The sequence below is a fragment of the Gavialis gangeticus genome, unplaced genomic scaffold (assembly GCF_001723915.1).
Source record: "Gavialis gangeticus isolate Ggan-Ray unplaced genomic scaffold, GavGan_comp1, whole genome shotgun sequence".
Lineage (NCBI taxonomy): Eukaryota > Metazoa > Chordata > Crocodylia > Gavialidae > Gavialis > Gavialis gangeticus.
In genome coordinates, this window is record NW_017728993.1 from 48,573,745 (window position 1) to 48,582,642 (window position 8,898).

Sequence of the window (8,898 nt, forward strand, 5' to 3'; positions counted from 1 at the left end):
AGCAGCAGCCGCCCGGGGGACGATCATTCCGCAGGCATCCTTAGGGCGGAGCGGGAGGGAGCACCACCAGGCAGGCAGGCGAGGCGGGCGCTGTCCGCGGTGCTGAAGCGCCTCCAGCCTCTCTCCCCCAGCCAGCCTGCCTCCCTCCCTTCCCATCCGCCCCCGGCCAGCCCACCGCAAAAAGTTTGGATCCGAGGAGAGGAAGCACAGCTGGGAGAGGTGCTGAGACCTGGGCAACGGATGTGACATCAGCACCGCTCTTGGGGAGCTGTTCTGCAGGGGAATTTATTAACCAAACAGTCCCTCTAGCAGGCTTCAGTTGGGGGATTTGCTGTCTATGTCATGTCAGCTGCAATGAGCACAGTGGGAAGAGATGCAGGGCTGTAGAGCGGGTGGTCCACGCAGCCTTTAAAATCAGGGGCCAGCTTAACCCCATGCCTCTTGGCATGCTTTTTTCCCCTCTTGCCTTTTCTCCCATCCCTCCAGTTGATGGAAGGAGCATTGTAACCCCCACAGAGCAATTTGCAGACAAGCATCACTGTGCTTTTGTCTATGGATGAATGCAGCGTTTCACCTATAAGCAGCTTGAAATATATAGGCAGAGACCCATAGATACAGAGAGGAAAAGGGGACAAGATGCCACTGCCACTGGAGGAAGAGAAGGGGTACCCATGGGGGATTGGCAGCTGAGATTTGAGTGGGGGTTGAGACAGGGACGTGGGCTGCCTGTCTACCTCTTGGGGTGCAGTGGGGGAACAGCTTCTTGCCTTGTTTAGGGGAGGAAGCATCCAGACAGGTAAGACGAGAAGGGGCTGGTAGGCATCTGTACTGCTGCTAGTGTCTGAGCCACACTGAAAGACATGGACCAAGAGTTTTTTGTGATTCACCCCATTTCCTACCAAAATGTCCCAGCAAACCAATGTTAATACAGTTGTTCTGAGGCTTCCACCTTCTTGGGAAGTATCAACATCCCCATTTCACAGCTTCAGTATCAGCAGATCCATTTCACAGAGGTGGAAACACTTAGAAATGATGCTACTTTTCTCACACTTAGAGTCAGAAGCAGGACTGAGAAGGGACCTTACAGCTTATTTCCTGGGTTTATGCACTAACCACATAGCCTAAATCCAATATCTTTCCCATGTTTGCAATATTCCTATGAAGTTTTTCTTCCTTTTGTCCTCCTCTTGGCCCCAGTCTCTTCCTCACATTTTTTTCTCTTCCTATTGGTCCCTCTTTCTTGGCCCATCTCCTACCTCTTATACAGTGGCTTTCCTTTCCAAGGACCAAGCCTCCCTCTCCTGCTAGTCATACCTTTAGATTTGATCTGGTATGAGTGATACTAACAGCTTCCACAGAGCTGGGAGATACATCATTAGTTTCTGGTTGCAAACTACTTACTTTTATTTTTCATACGTAGCACTGTTCTGCCATGCACCATCATTCAGTTATTTTTCCTGAAAGCCTACTTGGAGAGGATGTGTGAGTTTTAGGTGTAAAAATGTTAAATATTTAAGCCAAAAACCATAGCAGCCTTGTAGACTGTGCACTTTCTAATTTTGATTTCTTTCTTAAGGGCAGTTTTTATTTTCTCTATTATTATTATACTCTGGGATTTCATTATTGGTATTATTATCTAATAATGTGGAGTTGCAGTCATAATTTTTTAAAGTTTGTTTGGCTCAAAAATTCTAGCCTAACTTTTTAGGTGAAAATGGAGTCTCCTTTCTGGATGTTAAAAATGGGGAGTCCATTTACTTTATTTTAACAGTTGAGGCAGAGGGAGTGCTATTTTACCCATCTTTATTTATCCCTTCCTCTTGTCCTTCTTTGATTGTGATAACACTTGAAATTTTATTAGGACTCTCACAATAATTGATAATTTATTGAAATCCCCAGCACATGGAGATGACATTATCAATGTGGCCAGTTAAGAATTTTGGCTTTCATTGAAACATATGCATCATTTTCTAGTATTTATGGTTGTGAACTAAAACTTGAAAACAAAACCTGTGTGTAGCCTAAGTGCTCAAAAACCTGGAGGCAAACCCAAATGTTAAGATAATGGTTTCCAGACATTTGGAGATAACCATACTATTCTTCCTTTCTATTATTCCTATTCTTACACCCTTTTTTCACACACTTCAATAATTTTCTCTCTGTCACAATAAACTATATCTTACATTCCCCTTTTCTGCTATCCTTTTTCCTTTTTTTACCTTCTTGACTCTTTCTCTTGCATCCTACAATGCAGGGTGTGGACCCCTTAATATTTCTTTGGGACCCACAAACTGCTCATGCTCTTTTCTGTTTCCCTAATTCTCCTTTAGCTTCACAGTTGTCTGCCCAGCTTCAAACTATCAGAGCCCAGGGAAGCTGTCATCTGCTGTGCCCATGTGTGTTAGATAGTCTCAGTTTCGGATATAAAAGCTGTAGGAAACTAGTCAACATCTTTATTAATCTATGTCTTCATGCCACAGCCCCTTCTTGGAGGTGTCACCATATGCTGCCCAAGGACTATAATCAAAAGTGCTGCCTGTCTAATGTTCTACAGTTTTAGCTTTCTGTGTCCAGAAAGAAGCATGCAGATGTGGAAGGGGGTGGAGGGAGGGAGGGGAGTAGTGACTCCGAAAAAGAGGGTCAGAAAATCTGAACTGTTTCCCTGGAAGATAGGACCATATCTTGTGAAAAGAAGCTAACAGGAAATCTTGCTTTGTTCCATGATAAATTGCAAAAATAGTGGCAATGCTCGTCCCTTGAGGGAGAGGGGTGGAGAAGAAGCAACCAGGAAGCAACATTTTAAATAGTTTTGACTTGATTATTGTTTTGTTTGGTTGATAGATAGGGGTAGGTTGATTGGGCAGAACCAGATAAAAGGGAAGTGAGAAGGAATCAGGTTATGAACTTGTGGCACTGTAGTGATATGTAAATGAGTTCCTCAGTTCTTGACCACTGAAATACATTGCTCAGTTTTGTACTCATTACTTTGGCCCATCTTTTCCAGATGGGAAGATTTTTGGATAAATTGAATGTATTTTGCCATTTCATTTTTTCAGGATCTAGGGCCAGGGGTCATAGTTCTGACTAGGTACTTTGAATACCCAAGAAATCAATGATTCACCAGAGTTTAATAAGGCCTTATTATCAAATATTGCACCAAGCCTTAAATTGGTGAGAGATCTCACACACCACAGGCAGCATTGCCCACCACAAGAACAAAAACACTGTTTTACCATTCATTTCTCAATCAAACTACATCACCCTGTAATACAGGAGAAGGAAATAGGGAGTTTCATAACAATACTAATAGTTACTAATGCTGTCTGATCAAGTATGTTATTGGCATGGCTGGATTGGTTTCTTTTATGCCTGAGGAAAGATACAGTAAAACCTGGGGAGGGAACCTGTCTAATGTTAGTAAGGAAAAGGCACTAGCAGGTGCTAGTAGTAGGTGAAGAAAGGCAATTTAGCTTCACAAACCACTACCACCTCAAAATCTATATGTCAGGTGTCTGTGCAGGCAGGGACTTTCTCCAGTAACAATGAATGGTGGATGAAATGGATTGCACAAGAGACAGGATCTGTTCTCCCAACCTACATGTCAGAAATCCCACAGAGTAAGGGCCAGATCTTTAATCCACCCCATTCAATTCCTGAAAATCCATTAATGCATCTACTTTTACAACAAACCAGACACGTCTACATGAGACATTGACTGCAGTCATTATTGTGCAGTCATTTTATACTTGTATAAACCAGTACTAAATGACTTTGCAGTAGCCTTAGTTAGTGGGCTGACAAACGTCTTTTTCATGATGTTATTGTGCAGTAGCACTAATACCACTGCTCAGCAGCGTCACATCACAGTTGTTGCCACGTGATTCTACTGTGCTTCTGCATTGGGCTACTGCACAGTCAGTGTCTCATGTAGATATAACCACCATCATCTGACCCGTAAGACTGAGTCACAAAAAAGCAGCGAGGAGGAAGAGAAGGATAAGTCTACCCATTTCCTGCATTAATTGATTTTAAGGACATAAGAAACATGGAATAGAATCACAGTAAAGCACAAAAGGCCTAATAGGTGGGATAGACACTGGCCTAATAGCACAGAGCAGTGGAGCCCAATCTTTTTGCCCAGTGCCCTGTCTGTTTGTAGGCCAAATCTAACCAGTGCTCCCAATCTGGCACCAGCCAGGCACGGCAGGAAGTACCTGCTCCACAAGGGTGGGGGAGTGGGGTTTAGGCTGGCCTCTATGCAGCCCAGCAGTGGAAAGGAACTTGCCCCTGCCCCATGGAGCGGCCCCATAAAGCCAACCCAGTCCCACAGGAGGAAAGCAGCATGATATAGCCCCAGTTGGAGGAAAGGAGACATGACCCAGCTCTGGAGGGGAAGGGAGCATGGTCAGGCTTCAACCTAGCCCAGGAGTAGACAAAATGCGGCCCAGGGGCCGAATGCAGCCCGCCAGGCCATTCTATCCAGCCTGCGGGCCTCCTAAAAATTTAGAAAATTAATATTCATCTGCCCTGGGCTGCCTGTCATGCAGCCCTTGATGGCTTGCCAAAACTCAGTAAGCAGCCCTCTGCCCAAAATAATTGCCCACCCCGACCTACTCCCACAGGGGAAGGGGTGTGGCATGGTGCAGTCTTGCTGGGGAATGGGGCATAGCTTGGCTCCAACTGGCCCTGAAGGGAATGAGATTTGTGGATTTGACAGTTGGGAGGGTGGCTATATTAATGGCCACTATTCCACTGCTGCCAAAGTTTTAGATCCATGGGGAGCACTGTGAACCAGATGTGATGGCTCCACATTAGGCCCCTGGTGTAAAGGAAATAGGCGTTTGTTGCTGACATAATTACATCCAGATCAAGACTGCCATTTTTTCTTCAGTTATCATTATGGTTCTTAGCTAGGGAATTCTCCTGGGATAAACTATGTTTTCATATTTGACCTAATTTTCTTACTAACAAGAGTAGAATTAAGAATAGTAATTTGGCAGATAAGTCTACCATAAAAAGCCTATGCATTAAAAAACATACTTCAGTCAGCAATTTATTTCTGCTAGTGTAAAGATCCTGACATTGCCATGTTATGGTATATATCCAAAGCATAGCTTTTCATAACAGAAATGCAGTGTTATGGAATGCACATAATGGGTTCCCATTAAAATCCAGCAGTTACAATACAAGATGGATCTGCCACAATATTGAGGCAGGGTTGAATTTTCTTTCACAAAGCATAAGAGAAGGGAAACTAATCTAAAAGTTTCCTGTAGAAAAGGTGTATTCGGCATAGAAGATAAGAGGATATCAAAAGGGACAGTTACGTAAATTAATACAGGTTTAATAATAACTAAAGCAAAAATATCATAGAACTGGAAATTTGAAATTCCCCAAAGGAAAGAGAATGAACAGTGTATTCAATAGAAACTATCTATATGGAAAAAGCAGATAGAATATAAAACTACAAAGATAAATATGAAAGCATTTAGGATTCCTTTCTGGAGTACATCAATGGCTAATTCCTTATTTTCCTTTGTAGTGTGTCTTCACTCCTCGCTTTCATAAGTGTCTTAGATAAAATTGGAAAAGTTTAAGATCTATAAGGTTAATCACATAACACAAACTTAGAAAGGACCCTCTATCAAGTTGTACACTTGTCTAGCAATTTTCTCAGACTAGTTCATCTTTGAAACCAATAAAATTTTGAACGAGACAAGTTAAAAAGAAAAAGCTGTCCCTAAGCTCTTTAGAGAAGCTGGTAAAAGGTATGGAAAATCAGCAGTCCCTATTTTTTTTCTTCATCTTCAATTTGTATAAAAGTTTATAAAAATCTTTAGTCCCAAGCCCTTCCTGTGATCTGCTACCGAGCTCTCAACTTTCCGCATTGTTCTCATAATTTTCACTGTAACTCTTTGATACTCCGTATTTCACTATAATTTTCTCTTGCTCCTTTATGTCACAATACAAGAATGCTCCCATGTCCCTGCTCTTGAAAAGACAAAGTCAGCTACACTTACTGTCTATCTGAATTCCCTTTTTTCACTTTAATTCTTCAGTATGCTACCTGCTCTTTTATATCAGCTCCAATCAAACATTTGCACTCTCTACACTGCCGAGATGATCTTTAGCAAGGTCATTAATTTGCCACTTCCCATCCATGTCATTCCTTGTTATCATTTACTCATATTACAACACTGTGAAGCTACAGCCAAGATCAGAACCACACTGTTCTAGGTGCTGTACCTGGAAAAAAAACCCATGTCCTTGTCCTGATAAAAGCAGAACATAAACTAGAGAAACAGAGGATAGAAGAAAGAATTATTACCATCACCATTTTCCAGATGAAAAGCCCTCCTTCAGGGACTTTCATGCTGGCAACTGAAACCACCTGGCACTGTAGCCCCTCCTACCAGACCTGGGAATAAGGTGATAAGCTGTGCTGAAAAGTATAACCTTGTTAACTCATAGAGAGCTTGTTGCTTAAAACATGGGGGTGACTGGGACAGTGTGGCTGTGGGGCAGGGATTGATAGTAGGAGCTGGAGCCTCTGGAGGAGCAGTTGTGGATGCCACTTGTCCATGGAACAATTGCAGGGTGCTGGGGAACAGAGGAATAAATGCTTACCTCCTGGCATAGGAGCTGAGTACTGTGGCATCCCTGAAAGGATATTGCAGTGCCCCAGGATGCCACAGCATTCCAGTTGAGAATCACTGTTATAAAGACAGGAGACCCAATACTATGTCCATTTATGTTTCCCCTTCCTTTGGGAAACTGATATAAAATTTTGAATTGACTTTCTTTCAGAAACCTGAGAAGTCATTTGAGCTAAAAAATCCTGTTGAAGTATATATTTGTTGTGAAAAGAGTTGTAATATACTACCTTGGGTCTTTTTCCCTCATGAGTTTTTTAATGTGTGCTTGAAAAATAAATTAAAACACAAGCAATTTGCTTTTTGCCATGTACCTAGTTCCTTGATATAGCAATCCATACCTTGCTAGCATTTAACTACCTGCACTTAACTTCCCATGGATTTTAATAGTATTTAAGTATGTTTGGAGTCTTTGTTGAGTGGAGATAGGCATAAGAACATGCCTAAATGTTGAATTGAAAGGATAGAAAAGAAAAAGCATAACAGCAACTTTCCAAGAACATCTAGACCCTAGTGCTGCATATATGATGATGTGGGATTTTTCTCTGCGTGTGGCTAAAGTTGTAGTAACTTATTTTTGACATCATATTGCCAGACATATTGCAAGCTGTTGGACTGAAGACAGACTTTTATTCACATGGGTATACTACAATCTAAAGTTGATGAATTGGATATAGATATTGAATTATATATAAAAATAGTTCCAGTCTCAGCAAACTGAGTTTGACAGCTTTGAAGTCTGATGGGAGCTTTGATAAAAGATAATGTATGTCTGCATCAGTAGAAGGAGACCTTTGAAAATATTTATAGCCATTTGCTTCTATGGATTGGAGGTTCTAACTGAGGGTCCTATAAAAGAGTTCCCTAGAAGAAAATTTGACATATTTTCTGGAAAATATTTTATAAAACAAATTTTTATCTGCCCTGAATATTACATGGCTAACATGTGTCTTCCTCTTATCACCTGTCTGTAAAAATGGTTTTCACTTGGTCTTTTTCACACTTTTTACTTCATCTTTGTGATGATGAAAATCCATTGTTTCATGAATGGAGGAGAAAGGAATGCTGACTGATTTTTAATAGAGCCAAAGTTTCCCCATAACAATTTAAATATAATCCATTACAGCCGATCTTCCCATATTAAAAATAAAAACAAAAATATTGAGACAGCAGCTAAAGGGTCAAATTATTATCTCATCATATTTTAAAGTATGTGAATAAAGCAAATCATATAAATTTTCAATTGGGGTGCACTCACATATATTTAAATACATTTTGACTTCTGGATCAAATTCTAGTTTAGGCCACCAAAGACTAAGGGAGGTTCATGTCAATCTTTTGTAGACATCTGGCTTTCTTACATGAATACTGTAATGAGCTATGACTAGCTAGGCTTGAATTGTCTGATTACCTCCGATTCAGTCCTATCCCAGGACTGAATCGGAGGCAATCAGGCTGAGTCATCCTCCAGGGAGAGGCCTTACCTACACTGGCTATATGTAACTTCAGACCAGATAGTAGAGACCTGTTTGGGCAACAGACCACCTTGTTGTGCCTCTGGCCTGCTTGGAACAACTAAACCTGACTCCATGCTCTGAACTTCTGGCTGTGACTCCATGCTCTGAGCCTTCGGCTTGGACTCCCCTGCCTGTTCCTGCCTCCTCCTTCTCCTGTTTGGGACCTTCTAGCCCAGGGATGGGTAATTATTTGGGATGGAGGGCCACTTAAGGAGTTTTGGTGAGCTGTTGTGGGCTGGGAGGGGGTGGGGGCAATTGATCCAATGCAGTCCTGGGCCCATCCACCCTGCACCCATCACTGGCAGTGCCAGATTGAGTGGGTGAGCAGGTGGGATCTCCACGGAAACTGGCCTGGGGCCTCCATGGGCAGGGCACACTTGGCTGTGAGGATGGGATGGGACCATGCGCAGGTGGGGAGCAGTGTTTTGGAGCAGGATGGGTGGGAAAGGCTGAGGTTGTGGGGTGGTGACAGCACAGGGCTGTGATCTAGGGCAGAGCTATGATCTTCTCCCTGCAAGTCCCTGCAGGCATGGACATGTGGGAAGTGGATTATTGCTCTGCTTGAGGCCCCAGCCCCACATTGTTACTGCCCTGCAATCCTGGCCCCAACCCCCTCCCACCTATCCCATTCCCAGATGCTGCTCCCCATCCGCCCACAGCCCCATCTTATCCACCCAACTGAGTGTGCCCTGTTCATTGGGGTCCTGGGCTAGTCTCCATGGAGACCC